At 42.2% G+C, this 26,977-nt stretch overlaps 1 protein-coding gene and 1 pseudogene across 1 annotated transcript in view; one reads left to right on the forward strand and one right to left on the reverse strand.

The window, feature by feature from the left end:
• Positions 1-26,977, reverse strand: part of FIGLA (folliculogenesis specific bHLH transcription factor) — a 78,727-nt gene that overhangs the window by 33,822 nt on the left and 17,928 nt on the right. The window lies entirely within an intron of this gene.
• On the forward strand, positions 3,806-23,407 carry LOC101095410 (annotated as a pseudogene).

The following is a 26,977-nucleotide window of genomic DNA, read 5'->3' on the forward strand; positions in this document are numbered from 1 at the left end:
GGGGGATTAGAAATTGGAAAAATTTTTTCTTTATAGTATGTCAACTACCAAAATCATATAGGAGCATTTGTTCCTTTCAGCTGCTGCCTTTGGATATGAGGCCAGTGTAATCTGTGTTTTTTTAAGAAATGTATAAGAGTGGGACACCTGGAGGACTCGGTTAAGTGTCTAATTTCAACTCAGGTCATGATCTCATGGTTGGTGGGTGAGAGCCCCGCGTTGGGCTCTGTGCTGACAGCTCAGAGCCCGGAGCCTGCTTCAGATTGTGTCTCCCTCTCTCTCTGCCCCTCCTCCACTTGCACTCTGTCTCTCTCTCTCAAAAATAAATAAAAATGTTTTTAAAAATTTAGAAAAAGAAACATAGAATGGCATAATGTTTTAAAGGTTTTTAAGAAATCTTGACATGATGGGGCGCCTGGGTGGCTCAGTCGATTGAGCGTCCGACTTCAGCTCAGGTCACGATCTCGCGGTCCGTGATTTCGAGCCCTGCGTCGGGCTCTGGGCTGATGGCTCAGAGCCTGGAGCCTGCTTCCGATTCTGTGTCTCCCTCTCTCTCTGCCCCTCCCCCGTTCATGCTCTGTCTCTCTCTGTCTCAAAAATAAATAAATGTTAAAAAAATAAATAAATAAATAAATAAAAAATAAATAAATAAATAAAAGAAATCTTGACATGTTTTTGCTGAAAGGAAAAACAGGTGTTTTGACATCCCAGGTTGATTACCTGCACCCAGAATGAAGGAAAAGACCTTATATACATAGCAGAGAATGGAGAATAGCTCAGTTTCCATGATTGTTTTCCCCAGGCCACTAAGCACTCACTTGCAAAGCACATTCCTATTCTCAGGTTTGATGACCTGATTGCTTTATCCTGTGGGTCCTTTCCTCCTCCTCACCTATCTCCAGAAGTAAGATTAGAAACGTCACATATTTGGGGTGCCTGGGTGGCTCTGTCGTTCAAGCATCTGACTCTTGATTTCGGCTCAGGTCATGATCTCATGGTCTATGGGTTCAAGCCCTGCATCAGGCTCTGTGCTGAGAGCACGGAACCTGTTTGGGATTCTCTCTCTGCCCCTCTCCTGCTCTCTCTCTCTCTCTTAAAATAAATAAACATTTTTTAAAAATGTCATATATTCAGAGATCAAAAGGAAACCTTTTTTGGAATCTGTTTATGTCTCTGGATCTTTCTCTTTGACATTATTGTCTGCTGTGTTCTTCAGGCTAAGCTAGGCTATGCTGCACTAATGAGCTTTCTTTCCCCTGGCCTGTGTGCTTTCCCTGATCACACAAAGTAAAAGGGGAGAACCAAAGACAGAATGAGCCCCTTTTGGCTCCTTCTCCTAGTAGGCTCTTCTTTGCAGGTCCTACCTGGGAATGGAGGAATGCGTTCTAGATCCACTGGTGATTTGAATATGTGACCACAACAGTGATCATTGAGGACTCTGTCATTGACAAGGCTCTCCTAAGTCACAAGGCAGCATCCATTGTCTCTGAGAAGGTGGGAGCCTCTCTCTTCACTGCTTTAAATGTTGACCAGAAGAAACAGCGATGCTTCCACAATGCATTCCTAATGTATTACTCTATTACTCTAAACCTGGCAGCTATATATTTAAGGGATTTGGGGTCATAGGGAGGGAAGCTCCAAATACCATTAGAGCACATTAAAGAAGATGAAATTAGCTTAGGAATGTAAGCACATATCAAGCCATTAAATAATTTAAAAGGCACTTAGGGTAGCATTGAGCCATACAAGTATGAGCACTTCAAACTTCTTTGGTTGAACTGAGCTAAAATGTTTGGTAGGATTAAACTTGGAGGCTGGTGCAAAAACCCTGGAACTCTACAGAAAACATTCTATCATGTGGACACATTTTTAACAAGGGTGATCTCTTCGTCACTAACGCCATAGGAAATTGTGTATGTGGCAGTCATGGGCAGCTGCCTAGACAATATCACCTCCCTTTCTTCCTTCCTAACAGAATCTCAATTTTGTCCAACATACAATGTGTCCAATAAAAAACCTGTGTTTCTGGGGCACCTGAGTGGCTCAGTCAGTTAGGTGGCCGACTCTTGGTTTCGGCTCAGGTCAGGATCTCATGGTTCATGAGTTCAAGCCCCACATCAGGCTCTGAGCTGCCAGTGTGGAGCCTATTTGGCGCTCGCTCTCTCTCTCTCTCTCTCTCTCTCTCTCTCTCTCTCTCCCCCTTCCCCACTCTCTTTCTCTCTTAAAAATAAACTTTATTAAAAAAAACCAAAATCTACATTTCTCAGCATTCCCTGAAGCTAGAAGCAACCACATGATACAGTCCTAGTCAATAACGTGCAAGTATAAATCTGCTGGGAATTTTTTGGAAACTCTAATTTCCTGATAGAAATGCTACTCCTTCTCCCTCACCACTTCCTCCTCCTCTCTGAATAGAAGGTAGTTGAGAGATAAGAAATGGAGTATCTGGTTTGCAAACTTTCAAGAGAAAGAATCCCACTGAATACATCAGAGCAGAGAGATAGAAGGAGCCCAGTCTACTGGTGCCATAATGAGCTACTGTGTAAATCCCAGACTCTGACTTTGGAACTTTCTAGGTAAGGGAATAAATCCCTATTGGATTAAGCTACTGTGGTTGGGTTTCTGTTTCATGAAGTGGAGGCAACCCTTAATCAATATAGACACACAGACAGAAGTGTTTCCTGTCCAATATCACTTTGAAATTGGAAGGATAAACACAGGTGCTTGTTACAGGACCTTTCTCAACATTTTCTGTCCTAGGTACCTGATGATGCTTCAAGAGGGGGTAGAATACAGGGTCCTCAAATTCTCTTGACTATGGAAACTTTTATTTCATGTTACATTTCTTGAGAATAGTGTTTTACCAGATATACATTGGAAAGCAGTGTTTCAGGTGCATTTCTCTCTCTCTCCTGAACTAAGAAAAAACATGCCTTTCTAGAGCAATACAAATATAAATTCTTAGAAAAAGTTAAAACATAAAACATTGTAACTTTGCATACTGGGTTGAATAGTTATCTCCCTGAAATTCATGTCTCCCTAGAACCTGTGAACGTGACCTTATTTAGCAATAGGGTATTTGTAGAAAATTAAGAATAATTCATAGTGGATTAGGATGGGCCCTAAATCCAACGATGGGGGACTTTATAAGGAGAGGGAGATTTGGGTATAAAGAAACACAGAGGACACACAGGCACAGAGGAGAAGCCTATGTGATGATGGGGGCAGAGACTGGAGTCATGTGGCTGCAAGCCAAGGATACCAAAGACTGCTGCTAACCACCAGAAGTCAGGAACAGGCAAGGAAGGATTCTTCCTTTACAGCCTCCAGAGGGAGCACGGCCCAATGGAAACCTTGATTCCAGACATCTACCCTCCAGAACTATGAACAAATACATCTACAGTTGTAAGCCATCCAGTGTGTAGTACTTTGTTAAGGCAGCCCTAGGGAACTAATATGCTTTGTGATGCTGTAATTGTAATAAAGTTTAAATCATTGTAAATTTGTCCCTGTGTCCAGGATGAGGATGAAGCGTCAACATGGGTGGAGGCCTGTCTCAGCCCCACCCGTCTCCTCTACCATATTTAAGATTCTTACAAGGAACTTACATTCTTCCTGTCTTTTTCCCTTGAAACCAAATAGGATCTTGAAAACTGTAACATTAAAAAAGGGAGAAGCTGACATTTAGAAAGAAAGGTCCTGGACAGCCACCGCAGTACCCTAAGCTCCACAGAGGCAGCACTGGGGCAAGTGAGAGCCAGACAGGCACTGGGCGGCTCTGCCACATTGAGGAAAATAATTAAACATGGGCAAAGGAGATCCTAAGAAGCCCAGAGGCAAAATGTCATCATATGCAAACTTGCAGAGAGGAGCCAGGAAGAATCACCTAGATGCTTCAGTCAGCTCAGAATTTTCTAAGGAGTGCTCAGAGAGGTGGAGGCCCATGTGCTCAAAAGAAAGGAAAATGTGAAGACCTGGTAAAGGCAGACAAAGCCCGTTATAAACGAGTAAATGAAAACTTACATCCCCCTCTAAAGAAGAAACAAAAAAGAAGTTCAAGGATCCCAATGCACCTAAGAAGCCTCCTTCGGCCTTTTTCTTGTTTGGTTCTGAGTATCACCCAAAAACCAAAGGAGAATATCCTGGCCTATCCGTTGGTGATGCCACAAAGAAACTGGAGAGGTATGGAATCACGCGGCTGCAGAGAACACGCATCCTTATGAAAAAGCTGAAGGAAAAATATAAAAAGACTATTGCTGCATACTGAGCCAAAGGAAAGCCTGACACAGCAAAAAAGGGAGTCGTCAGGGTTGAAAAAAGCAAGAAAAAGATGGAAGACAAGGAAGATAAGAGAGGAAGATGAAGAAGATGAACAAGTTCATCCTAGCGTAGTTTTTTGTTCTGGTCTATAAAACATTTAACCCCTCCCCCTTCCTGTACACAGCTCACTCCTTTTAAAGAAAAAAACTGAAATGTAAGACTGTGTAATATTTGTTTTTAAACTGTACAGGGTCTTTTTTTTTTTTTTTTTTTGTATAGTTAACACACTACCGAATGTGTCTTCAGGTAGACCTATCCTGGTGGTATCTTCAATAGCCACTAACTTTGCCTGGTTGGTATGGGGGTTGTAAACTGGCATGGAAATTTAAAGCAGGTTCCTGTTGGTGCATAGCACTAATTAGTTATATATGGCGATGGTAGCTGGTTCATCTTCAGTGGTCTCTGATGCAGTTTATACAAAATAATTGTTGTTCTTGGGGCGCCTGAGTGGCTCAGTTGGTTAAGTGTCTGACATCAGCTCAGGTCATGATCTCATGGTTCATGGGTTCCATCCCTGCGTTGGGCTCTATGCTAACAGGTCAGAGCCTGGAGCCTGCTTCAGATTCTGTGTCTCCTTCTGTCTCTGCCCCTCCCCTGTTCTCTCTTTAGCTCTCAAAAATAAACATTAAAAAACTGTTGTTGTATTAACTGAGTACCACTCTGTAATTGCAAAAAAAAAAAAAAAAAAAGTTGTAGCTATTTTGTTGACATTATGAATGCTTCTAATACAATTTTTTTTTTGAAGGGAGGGAGGACGGATGGACAGAAAATCCTGAAGAGCAACTTTTCAGCAACCCTGGATTTGCCAGTAATTATGGCCTCACCTTGGGTCAGAGTCTTGTCTTCTCTCGGTTTCATCTGTGTGTTCTCTAGAACTCCAAGGGTGGACTGGAGGGTCTGCATGGCTCCTTCTGCTTTGACATGCCAGAATTCCAGTGGGAGCATTTCTCATATATAGGAACATCTGATGCATGTTTCTCAGAAATAAAGAATTGCAGCCCCTTGCTAATGGTTGGGGCTCCTTTTAGAGCTTTCCTGAGTTCATTTATATGCAAGAATATTACTTCCTAGGATATTATAACTGAGCAAGAGAAAAGACTGAAGTGTTGTGCTTGGTGTAATGTTTGCCTTGGCATATTGGACGTTCTTAGAGAGGACTGGTTGTCTAGAGAAAGGCGTAATACTAATTACCAGGATAATGATGACTGTGTATCTCCTTTTCCCACCCTCAAGAGAAACTCACACTTACAAAGCTAACTAAATTGGGGCACCTCAGTAGCTCAGTCAGTTAAGCACCCAACTCTTGACTTCAGCTCAGGTCATGATCTCACGGTGCATGAGTTCAAGCTCCGCGTTGGTCTCTGCACTGACAGTATGAGGCCTGCTTGGGATTCTCTCTCCTCGTCTCTCTCTGACCCTCCCCTGCTCTCTCCCTCTCAAATAAACTTATAAAAAATGATAAAAAAATAAAGCTAAGTAAATTACTCCCATTACAAAAGATGTCTTTATTTTACCAACAAGTTTACTAAGAATTTCCTTTAACATTAACAGTGTAGCAAAGAGCTCAACCTACTCTTCAGTCTAAACAACCCCACATTCTTGAGACTTTCTTCATATGCACTACTTTCCATCTATAAGACCATGGTCTAGCAGACCATGTAGGCTGCTTTTTCCTGAACCCCAGCTACTTGTCATCATAGGTTGTAAAGGTGAAAAACAACACAGCGCAATACTCTTGAAACTGACCAACACAGAGTAAGCTTAGGAAAGGAATACATCTTGGAGCTTGAAGGTTGTGTTGTCAATGTATCCTATAGGTTACCAGAAATTCAGGGGTGAAAATAAAGAATCCCTGCTTTGCACAAGGATGCACAAGACACAATGTCTTTGTAAGGTGCATCACAATATTATAATTATCAGACACAAATATTTTTAGCATTTTAAATGCATATAGTCCTTGCCAAAAATGGTTTGAGAATGCAAAAGAGACTATAAATTCTGGAAGATGCACAGAATTGGACGTTGACTTATGGACATTTGCAATATAATTTGTGCTTAGCAAGGACACAAAACCTTAAAATAACATCTCCATAATTCTCTAAGTATATCAATAGCCCTATTGACAACCATATTTACAACAAAGGAGAAAAATAAACCAAAAGAGTAAATTGGGTTTTTAAACTGTTCATCTATGTAGCATTACCTAGAAATAAGTTTTCCTCATCTAAATAATGAGATTAATAATACTTGACCTTATACAATTGTTGCAATTAGAGTTTTAATAATAAATACAAAAACACAGCACTGTCTTAGCCCAAGCTGCCATAACAAAATACTATAGGCTGGGTAACTTATAAACAACAGAAATTTATTTCTCACAGTTCTGGAGGCTGGGAAGTCCAAGATCAAGGCACCAGCAGATTTGGTGTCTGGTGAGAGCCTGCTTTCCAGTTTATAGACCACTGTCTTCTCACTGTCCTCACATAGCAGAAGGGGCAAGGGAGATCTCTGAGGTCTCTTTTATTTATTTTTTTTTTAATGTTCATTTTTGAGAGAGAGAGAGAGAAAGAGAGAGAGAGAGAGGGAGGGAGAGAGAGAACGAGTAGGGGAGGGGCAGAGAGAGAGGGAGACACAGAATCTGAAGCAGGCTCCAGGTTCCATGCTGTCAGCACAGAGCCCGAAGCGGGACCTGAACCCATGAATCATGAGATCATGACCGAGCCAAAGTCAGATGCTTAACCAACTGAGCCACCCAGGCACCCCTCTGAGATCTCTTTTATAATGTCATTAATCTCATTATTGCAGAGCCCTCATGACTTAATCATCTCCAAAGGCACCACCTCCAAATACCATTGTATTAGGGATTAGATTTCAATATATGAATTCTGGAGAGACATTAACATTCAGTCTATAACAAATCATTAACACAGCCTGATATGTAGAAAGTACTCAATAAATTTTAGCTACTACTATTATGGTGGAGCCAAGTGAAAGATTTGGGATATGTTTTAGAGAATTAAGCCAATTGAATTTGCTGATAGATTGGATGGGAAAGTGAAGAAAATAGAGAAACCAAGAAAAATTCCAAGATTTTTGGTATGAACAACTGGGAAGATAATGTAATACAGAAAAAAGTGGGTTTGAGGAAAGAAATTAAGACTCTGCTAGGGTTGTTTGGCTTGATCTGAGTTACCTGTAAGACGTCCATGTAGAAACGTCAAGGAGGCAGTTGGGAATACAAGTCTGTAGCCTCACTGCTCAGCACCATTCAAAATAAGATCCCAAGACCAACAGCCTCAGCATCACCCAGGAACTTGTTGGAAATACAGAATCTTAAGTCCTACCTCAGATCACTGGAATCAGAGTGTGCATTTTAACAAGATTCCCAAGTGATCTGTATGCACAATAAAGACTAAGTAGCACTAAGCTAGAGTTCTCAGAAAAAAAAGACCAGATGTAGCTTTAGACCAGAACCTAAAGCTAAGGCCTGGAAAAGCTCCCCGGGGGGAAGCGAGAATAGGGGGCCCAGGGTAGAGTCATGGGACTCTCCCACATTCAGAGGTCTAGTAGAGGTAAATGGAACTCCACAGAGGAAGAAAGAGAAACAGCCAGTGAGGCAAGGGAAGGCCAGGAGAGTGAAGGGTACCAGAAAGTCAGACAACAAAATGTTTCAAGAAGAGGTCCACTGTGTTGACAGCTGCTGATAGGTCAGTAAGATAAGAATAGAGAAGAGACCATTAGACTTGGCAATAAGGAGGTCACTAATGACCTTGACAAGAGCAGCCTCAGTAGCAGAGAGGGGACAAAAGCCCATGTGTAGACAGTGGGGAAGAGAAAGTGAGGCAGTGAACAAGGCAGTTCTTGCAAGGAGTTTTGCTGAGAATATAAAGAGAGAAATGGGGTAGTAGCAGGGATACTTAGGTAGGAGATACTAGAGCATGCCTGAATGCCAATGGGGATGTTGAAAGGTGGGGGGGGGGGGGGTAGGGAGGAGCTGACAATGCAGAAAAAAGAATGACCAATTGCTGGAGTGGTGGTTTTGAGAAGGTACGAGGAAAGGGGGCCCAGATCCCAGAGAAAGGATGGTGCCTAATAAAAGCAGGACCACTCAGTTCATTGCTCTTTCAATGAAATTGGAGGCACCTAGCAAGATGTGTGGGAGTGGGAGGAGAGGATATTTTTTTTAAAAGAGGAGTGAAATACTCATTTTGGAGAGTGGGAAAGTGAATGTCTCAGGATTACCACGTAGTACAGAGTACTTTTTTGAGATTTTTGGCCAGGCATTGAAGAAAACCCACACTTTCCTATAACATGCTTCATTCCCCGCCCCCCCAAATGTCCTGTTCTAATGTGTAAGCATGAATTATGAAAAAGTACATCTTCTCCGTCAATCCTTATTTTTCCTGTGGCAGTTTATTATGTTAAAGGTCACCATCAGCAGAGCAAGGCTAGACAAGAGAGTCATCTCAGAGCCACAGGAAGATGGTGATATGGAAGGACAGAAGCCTTCTGTCCCCTCCATGAGATGCATGGCTGGGGGAGAATGCAGGAATTAATGACATGAAAACACAAGATGTTTCAAGAAAGGAAGTTTTCCTTCTCTTCTCACAATGCCCCAAGAACTACTAGGAGATCTCTCATGAGACTAGCACTTTCATAAACAACACCATATACTGTTAATTGCCTTTAATTGAGTTTTGAACAAGCCCAAAGTCACTAATGCCTCCTTGGTTACCTTCCTTCCTCCTTGGAAGCCAAGCTCATTGAACAATCCCATAATTCTTTGCAGGATTCCCTAATCCAGCTACATGAAGCCCATTTCTGTGATCCAAAAATAAAAAATCCAAAGGCTCACTCTCCTCTGAGCTCACTGTTCTCTCACAGCACACATCCCACATACCCAGGGCCTTGGCACAGTGTAGATAGCCTCTGTATGACCTACGGCCACTTCCTTCTATTTGGAAGCCCACGGCTCCCAACTGGACAGACTTCCCATCAGCCCCCTGTGGCTATCCTCCATCACTATTTCTTGGTCATTCCCTTCACTCACGGATGACTTCACCATCTTCCCCTGGGTCACTAGGCCTTCTGATTCCTGATGACTTCAACATTCATTCCCATGCGGTGATACACCCAACACCCAGCCTCACATTTCCTTAGCCTCTCAGCCAGCCATGTTTCCTTCTACCCCAGTCTCAGTCATCCACTCCCATGGTTATATACCCTAGATCTTGCTGCCACCAATAAGTGCACCATTTCCAACATCTGGATTTTACATCCTCCTCCTTAACCATCTCCTTCTAGCCCATCTACTCTGATTCTCCAATGTCTCTGTGAACTTCTGCTCATTTTTTCACTATCTAGCCTCAAACTCCACTCTTCACATCCTTCCTTATCTTGCTTACATTAACTAGTTCCACTAGGTAATAATCCCCTTGCAAAAATACCTCAAATTCCTCTTTTCCATTCTCCTCCGCTGTTCTCACCTCAAAGAGCCCTACCTTTGGTCAAATGCTACAAGGCCTTGCTTCCAGTATACATTTGAATAGTTGACCTTTGCACACAGCTGTGCATACTAGACTTATTTCAAAACTCTCTCTACACCTTTCAAATTATTTCTAAATATTACCAAACAGTCTGCCCTTCCTTGGTGTAGACTCTTCAAGGAGATTGTTTCCTACTTTCTCACCTCTCCTCAAATACCCACATTGGCCTCTTCTCTCTTACTAGAGTATAATCTCCTAGTTCACAGAGGCATGCCCAGCACTTGGAACAGTAGATGGACATAGAGGGTGTTAAGTAAACACTTGTCAACTGACTAATTGATACTCATAGTCAAACCATAATAAATTTACCTACTACTGTGATAAATTATTCATTGTTGCTAATATACCTCAATCACATTAAACATTTTTATTGCTATAAAACGTACATAGCATAAAATTTATTATCTCAACCATTTAAAAAATTTTTTTTGAACATTTATTCCTTTTTTGAGAGACAGAGAGAGACAGTGAGTTGGGGAATGACAGAGAGAGAGGGAGACACAGAATTTAAAGCAGGCTCCAAGCTCTGAGCTGTCAGCACAGAGCCCGACACGGGGCTTGAACTCACAAACTGTGAGATCATGACTTGAGCTGAAGTCAGACACTTAACCCACTGAGCCACCCAGGTGCCCCAACCATCTTAATCATTTTTAAGTGTACCATCCATTCATAATGTTGTGTAACCATCACATCTCTAGATCTCTTTTCATCTTGTAAAACTGGAACTCTATACCCATTAAACATTAAGGCATTAGAAAATTTCCCCCACCCCAGACCCTGGCTACCACCATGTTACTTTCTGTTTCTATGATTTTGACTACTCTAAGTACCTCATATAAGTGAAATCATACTGTATTTGTCTTCCTGCGACTGGCTTATTTCATTTAGTGATATCCTCAAGGTTCATCCTTATTACAGGATATGTCAGAATTTCCATATATACATATATAGATAGATAGATAGATATAGACATAGATATATAGATATATAGATATACACACACACCATGTTTTCCTTGTCCATTCATCCATTTATGGCCACTTGAGTTGCTTCTGTGTTTTAGCTATTGTGAAAATGCTGCTATGAACATGGGTATACAAATATCTCTTTGAGTCCCTATATCAATCAAATTTAAATACATTTTCTTGAACGTTTATGTAACTCTCCTTTCCCTTCTGCCCAAAAATTAACAGAAGGGGTGATCCGGGCCAAACATCTATTTTAAAGAAATATTTACTGAACTAAATGTATAAAGACCAGTACTTGGATAAAAAAAAAATGGATCAATATCATAGCTGTTTTCCTCCTTTCCTCCATCACTTCCTAAGGGGGTAGTTCCTTATAATGTAAACCACAAAATCCTCCAGGGAAGAGCTCAAGAAGCAGCCTGGGTAGGAGGGAAGGATGAGATACCCTAGCTCCTGACTTCACCCCCTCCAGCCCTTCCATATTACCTTCCTCTTAGGCAACTCTCCCTACATCCCCCCATATGGCTCCTCCCCACCCCCGTTATGCTTCTGCTCCCCCTATGAGACTAAAGAAATATCCCTTCCCCTGTTTGTTAGAATGGCAGAAACTTGCAGACATTTAAAAGACAAGAAACAACCAAAAAGATACTGTGGCATTCAAGCACATGAAAAGATGCTCGGAGTCATTGACATTAAGGAAATGCAAATTAACACCACAATAAGATACTACCCATATCTATCATAATAGCTAGAATTTAAAAAAACAAACTAGCAATACCAAGTTTAGAGCAACTAGAACTCATACATTGCTGGTGGGGATGCAAAATGGGGTACATTTTAGAACCAGTTTGGCAGTTTCTTATAAAGTTAAGAATACACTTACCATACTACGATGCAATCCCACTCCTAGGTACTTATTTACCCGAAAGAATGGAAATACACAAAAATCCGTAAGGCAATATGTACAGTGGCTTTATTCATAATCATCAAAAACTGGAAACAACCCAAATGTCTTTTAACGGGTAGATAGCTAAAGAAACTGGTATAGCCATCCAAAGAAATATTACGCAGCAATCAAAAGAAATAAACTGTTAATATTTGTAACAACATGGATTAATCTCGAAAAGATTATACAAAGTGAAAGAAGTTGGACACAAAAGACTACACTGCATGATCCCATTTATTGCACATTCTGGATAAGGCAAAACCAGATGGGTGGTTATCAAGGGCCATGGGTGGATGGCGGAGATTTACTACAAAGGGGCACATGGGAACTTTATTCTATCTTGATTGTGGTGGTTGTTACATGAATGTCTATATTTGTCAAAATTCATAGGACAATACATCTAAGAATAGTGAATTGTACTATATGATGTTTATTATAGCTCAATAAGCTTGACTTTAAAAAGCACAGCAAATAAATTAAAAAGTCACCTTCTTTTGCATAATACAGGGAACACAAAAGTAAATTATGTAAATTATACTAGCAACACAAACAGCATCAGAACAAATAATTTTTACAGAACTGGTTTCTGATCCTACAGAAGCAGCACTCTAGCCTTGAAAAAGCCCATATTTATATACTACCTTGCCTCGTACTCCTGTCAGGGTACCATCTGGGAGTTGGGCAGTCATTCATCTCAGCCCTCCTTGAACAGGGCAAAAGGACCTCACCCCAAATCCACAACCACCTGGGCCCTCTTATTGGCAGAAACAAAATGACTCATCCTGAAAGAGCCCACCCTTGCTGCCTCATCCACATACCTCAGCCATACCACCTTACAGGCACAGAAGCAAAAATACCAGTAAACTGTGGGATGACATACCATGGTAATTACAAAATGAGACTGGAGACCTTCTTTCTCAAACTCTAACTCTGAAAGACTATTTTAGCAGGTAAAAAGTAATGGAGAACCTCAAATAGGAGAGACACCAAAGTAGTTATAGATCAGCATGTGGACTTGCTCTGCAAATAGAAACGCTGCTTTCTTGGCTTTGCTCCTCATTTCCCAACAGACTTGACCTTTCTGGGGATGCACCCATCCATCCATAAAATCCTGATGAACCCAACTCAGCAATAGAAACAAGGCTCCTTTGCATAAATAAGCTAGAGATCTGCTTTATAACATTGTCTACTTAATTAAGTATTGCTTCCTGGATGTCCCAGTTGCAGAATCTATGGATTTTTATCCCATTATTATAAATTAATAGATTTGTCCTTTAACAATACTCTCTAGCTATTTTCATTTTGTGTTTGAAGTTAACTAATGTTTAACATCATGGTTAAGATGAAAGTCTCCAATCTTTTTTTTTTTAATTTTTTTTTCAACGTTTATTTATTTTTGGGACAGAGACAGAGCATGAACGGGGGAGGGGCAGAGAGAGGGGGAGACACAGAATCGGAAACAGGCTCCAGGCTCTGAGCCATCAGCCCAGAGCCCGACGCGGGGCTCGAACTCACAGACCGCGAGATCGTGACCTGGCTGAAGTCGGACGCTTAACCGACTGCGCCACCCAGGCGCCCCTGAAAGTCTCCAATCTTAATAAAACAGCAAAGAGTATAAAACAGTAGACATTTTTAATTAGGGAAAAATGTGAAAATATGCAAAATTAGAGAGCATTCTATATAATGAACTCCAAGTACCCATCACCTAGCTTCAGAGTAGATTACAATTTTCCTGAGTGTCTGGGTCATGCCTCTTGTTCCAGTGTGATTATTAATAGCACCTCCGTTCACTCTAAAAAGTGCCAGTTTAGATAACAGATTATACCCAACCTCAACAATTAGCAATTTGTAGTCCATCCCAATCCACTCATCTCCCAATAAAAAAGATTTTGAGATAAATCATAGACGGTGTTATCATTTGATCCATAAATATAATAGACTTTGAAAAGCAGATTTTAATTCTTTGACATCCTTAATCTTGATAGATATTCAGTATAACAAGTACAGGCTTCAAACAGTTGGCAACAGTTTTCACAGCTTGTAACTTTAACAGTTAAGATATATAAAGCAGGAGCCCCCAAACTGTTCTGTCTCAATGATCATTGCTAAGGCTGAAAAATGAAGCAATAATTTCCAAATTCGATGGAAACATAGAGGCAACTGAAATTTCTTGTGCATCATAACTCCAGATTTACTTTCTGAACAAAGAACCTTTGGTACCCACAAATCCTTCCTTCTCAACCAGGTTTTAAAAAAAAAAAAGCTAGCAGTCCCTTTCCCTAGAGGATGCACACTGTTAGTGAGTTCACTAACTTTCTGTGTTAGTTCCTTACTTTCTGCATCTAAATCGAGTACTGGCAACTCTGACATATGATCTCTCTAGCACCTGGGCAATAACTACAACCCAGGGTCCCTAGAGAAGCTTCTGTCTTCTCTTAGCCCTCATTTTATCCCGAGCTCTTTTAGACTATTAGCCAAACCCTTCTAATTTGCCATTTGCCCTTTTCTGAATAGAAACAACTGAGCTTGTTAGAACTGTACATAAGCTAAGAGTCATTCATCTTAGAGTGGAGTAGAAGGATGTTTCCGTATTTCTGCACTATTCTAGATGTGAGAAGATACTGGAATTGAGCTGATACGTACTGCACACATTTGAAGTCATTTTCACAACAAAGAAGAGCAAACTTCACTAGAGTTTGAATTTAAATCATGTCATTGCCACTAGTTTATTCTATTGTTACCATGCATGGCTTGATGAAAACTAATGACCGTGGCTTCTAATTCAAGATGGCAAGCCTAATCCCACCTATCCCTATGTTCCTCTCTCTCTCCTAAGTCTCCATTAAATTGATCGTAAGGGAATAAAAATGCACAACCCTACAATGACGGAGTAAAAGCAGGTGGTTATCAGAGGAGAGATTTCAACAACTTTCTGGAGGACAAAAAGCAGATGGAGAACTGGTGACTAATGTTTGAAGCAAAAGAAGCCTCAGCCCAAATTTCAGGCAGAGGATGCTGGAGCCAAGGAAGCAGATGATCTGTGGCAGAGCCTTGAAGGTGTCCTATACTCTGATATAGCAGGCATGATAAAGGGCAAGAAGAAAAAAGAGACTGAATAAAGGGGTGCAAACTGCACATCTCCGTGGAGCAGCAGGCCCCCCCCAGCCGCTTCTCCTGTGCTCAATCACAGGACACGGCCCTGGCCAGGCGCTCAGCTATAGATCCCTCTGTATCTCAGAGGGATCTGGAGGGGTCTTACAGAAACTGCACCCTACAGGGGATGAACCAGGGCAGCTGTGGTGGTGATGGTGTCCCCAGGGTCACTCTGTGAGTGTTTGCCACCTAGGGGCCCAAAGCCTGGAATATCCCCTGAAAAGGATATGAAATCCTAGCATATTACTTACTGTGCAGTGAACAATATCAACCCAGTTAATGAACAGTTTAAAAGTTTTCAGCTTTTAGAATCACCATAATCATAGACAAATCATAGATACCAACTATGGCCATGGAACAGAATGAATATTTTATCAACTTTGATAATGCAAAAGTAAAGGGAAGCTAGAGGGAAGGAGGAAGCAGGGCAAGAAGAGGCAGTAATAGCCTTATGTTATACACAGTAGAGAGTCAAATGACCTAGTCAATAGTCCATGGAATGAAAAATCAGATTTTAATAAATGCATTGTCTGGAGCAGCAGGAATGACGAGAGAAAGACAGTGAGGAGATGTAGGCATGATGTAAATAAATTACATCCTTGACTTTCATGGCAGAAGATCACTAGATGATGATTGAAGTTGATAAATTCAGAAACAGCAGTGTATGCATATTATTTTGAGATACAGAGGGAACTACAGCAGAATGGGAAACACAGCTAAAAGCAGTTTGCCGGTATGTAGATAAGGATTTGGGGTGGGGCAGGGATTGTTGCTTTCTGTTAGAAGCCCTTCAGTCCTGTCTGATTTATTAACTATGCATATGCATTGCCTTAAAAACAGTTTAAAAGGCGGGGGGAAGGAGAAGAAGAAAGAAAACTAACAGTACGACTTATGGAAACGCAAGAAAGGAAGTCTCATGCACAGCACAGCACGAACAAGCATGGAATGGGTTAAGCTGCATAACTATGGTAACAGATGTAGCTAATTTGGGACACAAATGAGGGTGTTGGAAAGATCTAAGAGAAATGTGGTGCTAAGAGGGAAGACGAATAAATTCTAAATAAAGGACTGTTGAGATAATCAGTATGGATGCTCTGCCATCTGACACAGTAGAGGAAGAAAGAACTGTACATGCCCTCACTTTTCGAGTATCTTTTCACCATAAATTTTTAAAATCAAAAGTCAAGAGATTCTTATATGGACTCCATGCTGAGTAAAGAAAGCAAACATAACGAAATTCATAATAAAATATGGGCTGAAAATCGTGTCCCTTGTTAAGTGAAATTCTGTCTTCATAAAGTCCCTTTGCATTTCAAAGTTAAATAACTTCACTTGCTCTTCGAGAAAAACAATTTATAAATGACATTCAAATGCACACATATTGACCTTCCCTTCAATACAATGATTTGCAAAGGAGTATATGCAGTTAAGTAACCCTTTCAAAATTCCACAGAAAATAATCAAAGGAATAGAAAAATAGGAAGAAATCTGCATCACTTCTGGTTACTGGGAAGGCTGCCATCCATGTGGCAGAATCTGTGAAGAAACGGCATCTTTGCAATATCAACTCTTCCCATCCAGAAACATGACATTCGATTTCTGAAATAGTGGTGGCTCATATGTTCTGTGAAAATGTCCACTTCATCAAGATTTTCACGTTAGGATATAATAATGCATAGTGTTATGATTTCAAATATTCTCTGCTTTGTTCCATATATCATTTCTAGTATTTTGTTTTTATCTTAATCAGGCTTGCTAGAAGTTTGTCTATTTGGTTGGCTTTCTGAAAGAAGCAACTTGCCAGTTACAAAGTGGGGGGGGGCATGTAAGGTGGAGGAAAGAGGATGAGAAAGATGTGGAAGCTGGTGGGGAGCTATGGAGAAGGGGCATGTCCAGAAAGATGCTTGGTCAGCCTACCTAGGAGGTGGAGTATGAAGGAAGAAGATGTAAAGCAGATCTAAGCAAGGAGTTTGGGCTTTATCCTGAAAGTAATGTTGAGATTTGCTTTGTTTCAGCAAGATCACTGTGGATTGATGGAGTTCAAGTTGGATGTAGGGAAGACAAATGGGAGGCTCTGGAGTAACCCAAAGTTCTACCCAGGAGCAGTGTGGCTGATAAACACAAACCCAAGCAAACTAGCCCAGGCAAGATGGAAGGCAACCTCATCAACATAGGAACCAAAATCTAGCTGGGCCTCATGGAAGCTACTAGAACTGGAATCACTGTGGCCACCTCAGGAAAACCAAGTGGCTTCTTCTCTAAATTGGCGTGGAAAGTAGGGGGATGACCTATCACTTTCATTGCATCATGTCTGTTTTGGTTTGTTGTTTTGTTTTGAGTTTGGCTTCTTTCTCTTTTTTTTTCTTTTTTGGCCTCCTCATCCTGACTCTCTCTCTTATTTGGCCTATTATGGCCACCAGCTCTGAGATCCCAAGTCCTCACAGGTCCACACCTGGTTCAATCAGCTGTCTGCATGTGTGTGTGTGGGGGGGGTGCATGGGGTAGAGGATGTCAAATGATCCTTAGGGCTGTCACTCATAAAAGCCAGAGGCATTTGCTACTTGGCTCGGTAAGTTTTTTTCATCCACTTCAAGGCTTGGCTCAGGGAAGACCATTCCAGATATCATAAGGAGCACTGATATTTGTTCTCTGGCAACCACATCCTAAATTCCCTAGCCTCTGGGTCTTACCCAGGTTGCTTGTGGGGTGACATCCAAGTACATTAGAGATATTTACTGCTGGGCCAGATGACATTTATTTATGTACTTATTTATCTTTATTTTCAGCTGTACCTGTTGGGGTGATTAGAACTGATATGGCTTGAAGCTGGCTATGTTAAAACCCCACTTAATTGGAGGCTCCCTCAGCACAAATCAAGATTGGGGGGGCCAGATACCCAAAGTGGAAGGTGCTGATAAAGTTCTTGGAGTCTTTTAATACCCCCACGCTCTCCCAGAACACACCATAGCCCACTCAGGTTTGGTGCTTTGAGCCTGAGTATTATTCTAGGATTCAGCTGAGAGAACATTCCTTTTTCTGGGGAGTGCCCCTTATTGAATCATGGGCTGGTTGACGTTGGCTGGCACCATCTCTGCCATATCTTCTGGAGAGTCCTTGAAGAATCTGGGCCCACTGTTTGTTATCTCCCTCTTCTCTACAACTAAAATAGATCTGTCTTCCTTTGCTTGGCATGTCCTTGTTTTAGCACTAAATGTCCCCCATCCCAGGAAAGCCATCAGGGCCCTAAGTAATACTGCATCAAATATAACCTGTGTGTAACATAATACAATATACATGCATATGTCTATGATATGTATACATCAAAAGGAAAGCTATCAAAAACACAATTATAGTAGGAGACTGACATATTTCTTGTAATCTTTGACAGATCACTTAGGTACAAAGAAAAATAAAAATAGACTTGAATATAATCAATAAACTTGTTTTAATCTATACAATCCAACATTGTAGTGCACAGAGAATAGACTTTCTTTTCACCTCATTCAATAACACTGGCAAACCTCTCACATGTAGTTTACCATGGAAGATAGGCCTGGATGAATCTTTGCTGGAAGCTTGCCATTCCATAGGTGCTCTTTGAGTTTGGGGGACTTTGCTGTTGTTGTTGTTGAAAACAGAGGCAGTTTTTGGTATTACTGTCTTAAAATTATTTCAGGCTAAAACTATGGCAGTCAAGGTATATAGAGTCAAATATTAGGGCTGCAATCTCTCTTCTAGAGAGTGAAAATTCTATTCCAAGAATCTTGGGTGTGTCCTTGCACACAGTGCAAAATGCTTAAACTAAACAATTATCTCTTTTGAAGAGAAAAATTTCCCATGGACCCAGGGTTGACCTACATCACTTTTATTAAATATGTGCACACATAAAGACCAGTTCTAAACACCTAGGCATTAATAGCTAGTTATATAACTAAAATACCAAAGCCAATTTACAAGCACATGTAATTATCAAACTTTAAAATGTCAAATTAATAAAATTAACTTTATACAACAGATAATATTGTTTTGCTAAGATTAAAACACCATTTGGGGCTTAACAGAAAGATCTAGTCTCAGGCCCAGTTACTACATGTTACCACTATCTGAATCCTGGCTTCAACAATACCAATGCAGACAACTCCTAAAGCATGTGTGCAAAACAATATTGATAACCTCAAAAATGTGTTTGCTACTTTAAGATAATCAGGTATCATAATTTAAAATTCTGCTAAAAACCACCCATCTAAGTGGGTGCCATTTTATACTAATAAAGATAATAATAATTGCTAACATTTATTGAACTTTACTGAAGACTTTACCAGTCTTTCACACATAATAGCTCTAATCCTTGTGATATCACTATGAAATCAATACCACATATTTATCTCCATATTATCAAAAGAAGAAACTGAGAAACAGAGAGGTTGAGTTATTTGCCCAGGTTTCACAGCTAGTAAGTAGAAAAGCGAATTAGAAGTCAGTCTGGCTCCACCCAATCATTATGCCTAGTTACCTGTCTCATTGTTTTGGACATAAGGTAGTTATCACAGGTCACTAAATCTGTATTGCATACAGATCTAACCCAATTATTGCTGAAATCAGCAACAGCAACTCTGTCATTGTGTTTTCACTACAACACCTGCTGCTAATAAATGGCTACAGCCCAGTCCATATGAGGGCGGAACCAGCATGAGAGCATCATTCCTTGCCAATATAGCACTGGTCCCAGGAGTTGTTCCTTTGAGTTTGACAAGCCTGTGCCCTATGTGGGCTCACCCTTCTCTCCATGTGCCTCTAATTAAACTCCTCGCTGCCTCATGACCTGAGCTACCAGGCCTGCCCCTGGTTCACACAGGAAGATGCAGAGGCAAACACAGGCCCCACCATGGGTTTTGGGGTTGCCATCAAGATAATCCAGAACACATTTTTATTGTTAAGATTATCACTGAAGAGGCAACTGGGTGGCTTAGTCGGTTAAGCGTCCGACTTTGGCTCAGTTCATGATCTCATTGTTCGTGAGTTCGAGCCCCATGTCAGACCCTGTGCTGACAGCTCAGAGCCTGAAGCCTGCTTCAGATTCTGGGTGTCTCTCTCGCGCTCTCTGCCTTCCTCTGCTCATGCTCTGTCTCTCTCAAAATATATAATAAACATTACAAAAATATTATCACTGAAGTAAAACTGCTAATTTTAGAAAAGACACAGATCCCTCAAAATGTATATATTCTCAGAACCCCAGGGGTCTGAGAGCTCCAAGAAGTAATATGAGTGCACACCAAGGAACACTATAAAAACAGCGGTATGAAAACCTCCTTGTGGCTGACAAGGACATGATTGAAGACATCATTCCAAACACTGTAATATTTGCAAAAAGTTCCTTTCTGCTCTTAGAATCAAGAATTGTTGTGCTTCTCTTAACAAGTTTCTGTGTTTTATGTTCTAGATATGGGACATTTTGTTTCATGCTTTTTCTGCACAGCTCTCAGCACTATTTGTAATTATACATTCTTATATATACAAGGTTTTCTAATGAATGTCAGTTCCTTGCAATCATCTGTAACTGCTGTCAGAGCAGAGACCATGTCTGTCCCTGCACCTTGCACAGAGCCTGGTACATAGTAAGTCCTGAGTGTTTGTTAAGTGAACAAATGAGTGAATGAATCAATGAATAAATAGAACATATGAACCATGGATTAGTCAGGCCCCCTTTTTCCATGAAATTCTCCAAAGTTTAGTGCTGGATTTATTTCCCCGCTTAGCAAGTGTAGAGGGTCTCACACTTGTATTTTTGTATTAGCTTCATTCTTAATACCATTTTATACCTCTACCCTTAGTCTTGTTTTTTCTTTCTCATTTACTTCTAAGTTAGTCTCCCTTGCTATGATTTATGAAGCCCTGTAAATGGTCTTAAAGTCCTTGTGATAAATATATTTATTGAAGTCTTTTATATATATATATACATATATATACATATTTAAAACCTTAACACTAAACTTTCTCCCAACAAACATATTTGATCACCTGTAGGCTCTTAAGAATAGCTGTAATTTGCTAATTCCAGCACCTTACTAACATTTAAGGCAAATTCAACACAAGCCTAGAAACAACATGTAGTGCATCATTTCAGGCAGTGTTGTATATTCTGAATGTAACAGGCAGATTTCTAATAAGGCTAGGCAATTGGACAAGAAAGAATAAATGGCTTGCCACAAAAATGTATGGATTTGGGATCAAGGAATGATTTATCTCTAGTGGTTCTCCAAAATATATTGAAATTATAATAATAAAAGGTTTGCTACTGGGGGTGGGGAGATGAGCAGCAGGAAGAGACAGGGAGGCAGGGCTGGGCATGATCTTGGTCCACATGCACTGACAAAAGTCTGATCACCTTACAGAATGAAGGTAGAATGCTATAATCCAAATATCCAACAGTCTAAACCCCTTTGTAAAGTCTGTAGCATGTGCTATTCATAGGCTTGCGGCTGGAGTGACTTGCAAGTCTGAAACTTCAGTTTCTGCTCTGCTCTCACTCTTTTAAAGTACTTTCACTTCATATGTGGACCATTTTTCATTTCTCAAAAATGAAATCCAATGTTTAAATCCATTTAACAAAGACACCCCTTGCTGCACAAGTTAAACATGCATCCCATGTACCTCAACTAGACCCACACACTAGGCGTGAAAGGAGGTGGGTCTGCCCTCTCCAATCACTTCCTCCCATCAGGGCATCAGACCAACCCCTCCTTGGGGCTTAGTCAGGAAGCACAAGATGTCCATTTAACAAACTGAGACTTGATTTCTATTATTTATAAGGCTCATTTGAGTCAGTTGAACCTTAGACGACAAACAGCAAGAGGGAAGAGTGGGTGTAAAGAAACAGATGGGTAATAATCATGTGTCACAGATACATAACAATTTTTAAAAGAATTTGATAGGGTGTGGGCTGGGGCTTCCCCCCCCCCCCCTTCCCTTCTGTCTCCCTCTCTCTCTCTCCTGGGGCTTTCTGTCTTTCTCTTTCTCTTTGGCAAGGGGTGGAGATTACAGAAGAAAAGGAAGGGGGAGAAAAAGCAAGACAATAGGCTAGACAGAGCGCCTGATCGGCATCCTAAAGCAGTATGCCCCGCCCCACCCCCCAACACCTGGTAGCTCAGTGGTCGCGATTTCAAAACTGGCAGACGCTCCCCCATCCTCCCCACTCCACCCCCACCTCCCCGAGCCAGGGTGGCCTCCAACCCGGAGGCGGGAGGAGAGGGAAGGCAGAAAAAAGAGAGGGGAGGGAAGATGGAAGCTAAGAGAGAAGGAACAGACTGGCAAGACCTCTTGGGGGCAGTGGCTTTTTATCCCTCCAAAGTGGTGGAGTCGCACAAAAATCCAAGTCCAATGGGGCCCACTCACGTGCCAGCTCCCCTGCTCCAAATGCAGGCGGCTGCCGACACCGACACCGCGCCTGCTGGCCCCGCAGCTGCGGCACAATGCCCCGCCTCGAGCCTTAGCTACGCCCGGGGGAACGCGCCCAGCCCGCCGAGCACCCCGCACGGCTCCCCGGGAGGGCGTCGGCTGAGCAGGAAGGGAAGGGAGGGGCGGCCCCCGCGAGGCAACAACGCTTGCCACCCGCCAGCCCGGACCCCAGAAGAAAGCCCCACCTGTCAGGCGTGGCGCTCGGAGCGAGGGCATCCAACCATCCTCATGCAGAGGCCAACGCCAGTTAGCCCCGCTTTCCAAACAACCTCCAACGTTACATCGTCAACAGAAACCTTTAGGCATGAAACACACAGCCGCCGGGAAGGGTGAATCGCAGACACCCACACTAGCAGACGCTCACCAATCTGGACCAACCAGCTCTCTCATGGTGGAGGGATGCTGTAGGGGTCTCAAATTCCATTAAAAGAAACAAAACCAAGGCAAAAGCCATGATACCCATTGCCAAGACGGGCTTACCTCCTGCACGGCATCTTATCCATTCCTGGTCTTCCACTGTGGGCTGTTGTTTTGCTTTGTTGTTGTTGTTGTTGTTGTTGTCTTTTGAGTGTCTGCTTAATGCACCCAGCTAATCTGCAGAGCAATGTTTTCTTCCCATCCTGCAGCCCCACACTTGTCAGAGCTGCCTGGAATTCCACCAGCAATGCAGCTTCTCCGCGTCAGTGGTAATTACAGACGACAGAGGCTGCTACTCCTTGACAAAAGGCTTTCGTTCCCGCTCGTCCCTTACAGCCCTGCCGTCAGAATTAAATCCATTTCCCGCACGAGGCTGGGAGGAAATGAGAGCTCTCCTGGCCGAGTGCGCTGACAAAAGGACGCTTGGCGGCGCCCACAGCGCCCCCTCTAGCGGGCCACTGCCCGGCTGCCCCAGGGCCGCGGTGCTGCAGTGCCCCCACCCGCAGCGCGCGCCGCCCGCGCTGCCGCAGTCCCGCCGCCCGGCCTCTGCTCGCGTCCACTCCGGCACCACCAACTGCCCGCCCGCAAGAGCCAAGAGCTAGGAAAAAAATCTGAAACTCCCTTAAAGGATGTATCCTCCCTGGGATTAATAAAAGAAAAAAGTCTTGCAGCTGGAATATTTGTTGTCTGGGAAGGACATCTGCCTTTAGAAAATTAACTATTAGCGATTTTAATAGCAATTGTTGACCATTTGAGTTCTGAGCCAAAATTATCTTTATGCCAGCTCCATTTTCAACTAGAGCAAAATTTTTGTTGTGCTACTCTCTGGAACTGTGAGCCCAGCTCCTTCCAATTCTCATTACTTCCTCCTCTCACCCCCTCTCCTCATCCCAGAGGGAACAGGTGTTTGTTTAGTGAATGGTGAATGGGGAAGGGGATGGAGAACAGAATACTTGGTTACAGTTTCAGACCTGCCAATAACTAGCCGTGTGACCTTGATGAAGTCACTTAACCTTTCTGGGCATTTACTCTGTAAAATGACAGTGTACCTAAGACATCTCCCACTTTACTTTCTGACAGTGTTTCTCAATATGCCCTCAGAGTAGGCATATCAAGTGGTTGCTTGGGACTTTAGACCCGCATAATCTCACCAGGTCCCCCAATCAGCATTTACTCTGTTTTTAAAAATGTGAATGCAGGGCAAGTATGGTTTCCAGAAAAGCCCCCTGGTCATTTTCCCCAACCAGTTCATGGCCCCTTTGCTCCCTGTAGGTTCCAGGGCACCATGGCCTTAAGACACTCCCATAAAAACCACAGACCCCACCACAGTGCTGCTACAGAATCAGAATCTCTGGAAATAGGCCTAGGAATCCATATTTTTAATAAGCATCCCTAGTAATTCCTTCATACACTAACATTTAAAAAATGCCACTCTATGTGAGCTACTAGTGATGTAGAAGAGAAAATGCCCACAACCCCAGAACTGAAAAATATACTGAGACACTAGAACTGTGTCTTTCTGCTGTAGCTCTTCCAACCCTTCCACCCCCACCCCAAGTCTCAATCCCCTCTTTCTCATTCATTCCCCTTTCACTTTCAGAATTGAGTCCACAAGCCCTCTCCCCATTCACCTGTCAAAACCTGCTAGAATTACAAGCAATTCAGCTAATAGGACCCAAGGTCTGTCTGGCCAGAACCAGGAAGTGATGTGTTTATTGAGACACTTCAAGTGGCTATGCACTATATTTAATTTTAGATGTATTTTGTAAGTGATATTTGGTACTGAGTGATGATATCTAGGGAATCAGGAACATCTTTTCCAGAGCCCTGAAATCATAGGTATGGTGGGCCCTTTTCTGAAATAGAACTCAAAAAGAGAATTTTTGTTTAGCCCAGAAATAACAGGCTTCATAAATCCCCTTAAGTCAGCTCCATCACTCAAATATATCATTTCATGATATATTATTTAGCTTTCTCAAACTAATAATTGCAAACTCTTGTGGGTTCCTGCCACTGCTCTGAGGGCTTTACATGCATTTTTATTCATTTAATCCTCACAAGAACTCCATAAGGTCAGTACTATTATTACTCCTATTTTACAGTTGAAAAGATTGAGGCACAGAGAGGTTAGGTAACTTGCTCAAGGTCACACAGCTAGTGGATGGCTGAGCCAGGATTCAAACTCAAGCAATATGGCTCCAGAGCTTATGAGCCCTAACCACTACCCTGCACATGGCTTCTTGGAGGGGACAAAAAAATTAACTTTAAAAAGTAGAACTGGCACACCTTCATGGCTCAGTTGAGCATCCAACTCTTGATTTCAACTTAGGTCATGATCCCAGGGTCATGGGACTGAGCCCTGCATCTGGCTCCATGCTGAGTGTGGAGCCTGCTTAAGATTCCCGTGCCCACACCCACCGCCCCCCCCCCCCGCTGCCTCTCTACCCCTCCGCCCCTCTCCCCGACTCATGCTCTCTAAAAATTAAAATAATAAAAAGCAGAACTAGAACTAGTACAAGTCACTGATAAAGTTGATAGGCTGATATACATTCTTTTCCCAAAAAAGTGATTCTGTTCTTCTACTCCTCAGTCTTAAAAAAAATAAATCCTCCAGTTTCTCTTAGATGCCACCTGAATGTGACAAGTGCTGGAAAGATTAGCACCATCCTGTGGCTTTAGGAATTGTTCAAATATCAGATAGGAAGCAAGACTTCAACATATAAATTTCCATATTAATAGCCTATATGGAATTTTAGTTGAAGTTCCTGAAGTTCTTGCTCAATTCCAAATTCACTTTGAAATCCAACAAAGGGACTTGAAAAAAGGATTTTCAAAAGTTGTCTATATAGGCTATCCTGGGAAGATCGCTAGAATTCAGAGTCCACACCACAAAAAGCTCAAGCTACCTAGCCCTTAACTAGGGACACAGAAGACACCATGTCAGACCCAGAAAAAATCACATTTGGCTAGCCTCCAATAGCCAGGTTAAAATTAGATTTCCTGACTCGTTTGCAATAAAAATTTTTTTTGCAGTAAAATTATTTCTAATCCCCAGGTCTCTTGACAAAAAATGTTTCTGGCCAGCAATAACTTATAGAGAGAGCAGATGGCAGTATATCAGACACCCACAGTGTTTCCACCTCCTGATATTCGTGTCCTGGGGTAATCCCCTCCCCTTAGGTGTGGGCAGGACCTGTGACTTGCTCCTAACCAATGGAATACAGCAAAGGGAATGGGATGCCACTTCTGTGATTGCATTACATAAGATTCTTCAACTTGCTGACTTTCTCGATCACCTTCTTGGTTTGCATGCTTTGATCAATCAAATAGCAATGCTAGGATGACCTACCTGGCAAGGAACTTAGGGTGACACCTGACCAACAGCCAGCTAGAAACTGAAGTCATCAGTCCAAAACTCCTAGAGGAAGTGAACTCTGCCAACAACCATGTAAGCTTGGAAGCAGATCCTTCCCCAGCCAAGCCTTCAGCTGAGACCCCAGCCCAGACTGATACCTTGATTTCTGCCTTGAGAGTAAGCTTAAAGCAGAGGACCCAGCTAAGCCATGCCCAGGTGTGACTCCTGACCCACTGAAATGGTGAGATAATGAATGTGTTAAGTTCTATGTTCGTGGTAATTTGTTACACAGCTTTAGATAACCAATACAGTGCCTTAGCACCCTCCAGGCCAAAGCATATTTATCAGTTGCCTTCCCCAGGTCATGCCAGAGGTTCTGGAGGAATTGACACCCCAGGGGATCAGTTTTCAACCAACGGCCATCGGGAATCTATGAATAGCCCACCTCCCTCATTCCTGGGTGTTAGGAAGACACCACTGAGGCATGCTGTACACAGTTTCCCAGAGTGCCTCAGCAGGACTGAGCCCCAGAGGCCCCCAGTAGTATCCTCCTCAGTCATGCACGTTTCATAGTCTGGCTTTTCTTCCTTGTATTACTTTCCCACTCCTCTATTAGTGGTTCCTGGCCTTGTCTCCCAAAAAAACTATAAATCATGGCCTACTTTTAGGGAAATCAAATTTAAGATAGGAGAGTGGGGGCGGGGATGGAGAATGACAGTGCTTTCAAAGTAAGACCAATGATAAATTCTAAGTCTAGGTCTCCTGAAGATGCCCCTCTCCCAACAAGCAAAAGTGTGCCCAACCCTATGGCTGAGGT

This window comes from Felis catus, chromosome A3 (genome assembly GCF_018350175.1).
Source record: "Felis catus isolate Fca126 chromosome A3, F.catus_Fca126_mat1.0, whole genome shotgun sequence".
Classification (NCBI taxonomy): Eukaryota; Metazoa; Chordata; class Mammalia; order Carnivora; family Felidae; genus Felis; species Felis catus.